Genomic DNA, 1,984 nt, shown 5'->3' with positions numbered 1-1,984 from the left:
TCAAAATTTCTATAATTTCTCAAATTTTTTGTGTGATATTCATGTAAACTTCGATTTAAGAATTCTTACTAACATCTTGACACAGATTGATAAATTAATATTATAACATAATCCTTATTAATTTTATGGGTTATATTTTTATGATATTCCTGAATCGAAAGTCTGATCTCTAATAGTTAAATCTTTAACTCTACAATTTAGTAGGAAGTACTAAAAATAGCTCCTTTTACTAAAATACCAAAATAGGTTTAATTGCAAATCTCTATTAAAGAATAAATCAATATTATATTACTTTCCCTATTAATTCCTTGAATTGCTTCTAATTACATTTTTATCTGTATATGTATATGTGTGTAATCATTTCCAAAATAATTTAACATACTTAAAATATAATCTGAAACACACAAGAATTTAAGTAAGTTAAACTCCAATCACTCATTCGACGATAAGAATCTCTCCTAACGATACAACTGAATGTCAAGTGACCTAGATTAATAAATCATATATCGCATTATGGTTTTGAACTCCTCGAATTGTTTCTACGTGATATTCTCGTCAATTTGGAAAGCCAAAACGATTGAGTAAATAAATTACCGTCCCACCCCAGTGATCCCCGCGCGGATTCTCAACGGCATATGTATTCGCGCGAGGCCGACGTGCGCGCAACGCGCGCGGTGAGGACGGTTCTCGGTAATTCTCGGTTGCGTCGGAAACGCCGCGCCGTCTAGAAAGTAACGCTCCACATCGACGACCTTGTTCCTAGGATCTACATGCCGCCGTCGATCTCGGCCTCGGCTCGGCGCGGCGTATCCGCGACCGATCGGCCGCTTTCGGACCTCTTCGAGATAACACGGCCGCGGCGGATGTCGATCGTCGACGACCTAGTGTGCGGGCCAAGGCGGCCTTCTCTTGTCAAAGAGAACGCGAATTTCGATGTTCCGAGCGCCTAAATTTCCTCCCTCCGCGAGAACGAAAGCAATTCTTGACTTTCGCACGCGATCGCGACCGCTCCCGCGAAATCCGCGTCTCGCGTCTCGAGATCGATGTTTCGATGCCACGCGAACGCGAAAATGACCCGCTTTTATTCGCGACGATGGGAAACGGATCCGGAAGGAAGATTCGTTCGGCGTTTCTCTCTCACTGGTGTCAAAATCCAATTCCGATCGAAACGTTTAATCCGCGGGAATCGCGGGTCCCGAACTCCCCGCCCTCGGGATGCGACCTGTGAACCGGAGCAGACCTATGACGTCATCGATCGCTCTCGATCCGAACTCGCTTCGACCGCGTGTTTATCCACGCCAGTGGTACATACGTGACAGCGGCACACTGCCAAGCGAGAGAGGAATGGAATCCCCTGCCCCTGCCCCTGCCCCTCCCTCCCCCTCCCACTCCCCCGACACGTGGACAAGGAGCCATCTTTCGCGTGCGCACGTCAGCGCCGAAATTCCGGAAATCGGGGGAAATTCTCACGCGAGATGAACGCTGCGCAATTCATATACAGTGAGACAAATACCGTGTTTCTCTCTCTCTCTCTCCTCTCTCTCTCTCTCTCTCCTCTCTCTCTCTCTCTCTCTCTCTCTCCTCTCTCTCTCTCTCTCTCTCTCTCTCTCCTCTCTCTCTCTCTCTCTCTCTCTCTCTCTCTCTCCTCTCTCTCTCTCTCTCTCTTCTCTCTCTCTCTCTCTCTCTCTCTCCTCTCTCTCTCTCTCTCTCTCTCCTTCTCTCTCTCTCTCTCTCTCTCTCTCTCTCCTCTCTCTTCTCTCTCTCTCCTCTCTCCCTCCTCTCTCTCCCTCTCTCTCTCCCTCTCTCTCCTCTCCCCCCCCCTCCTCTCTCTCATACACACCACACACACACACGTACACACATACACTCTCTATTTCGCCCTCGTTATACCCTCAGGCGCAGCTATGTCGTTCGATGACAATCGGCATGACAGTCGCGACACGTGGGCGAATAAATACACCTCGAACGCAACATGTGCACCCCG

Source organism: Pogonomyrmex barbatus, unplaced genomic scaffold (genome assembly GCF_055798465.1).
Source record: "Pogonomyrmex barbatus isolate J1 unplaced genomic scaffold, ASM5579846v1 scaffold1, whole genome shotgun sequence".
Classification (NCBI taxonomy): Eukaryota; Metazoa; Arthropoda; class Insecta; order Hymenoptera; family Formicidae; genus Pogonomyrmex; species Pogonomyrmex barbatus.
Note: the sequence above shows the minus strand (reverse complement) of the source record.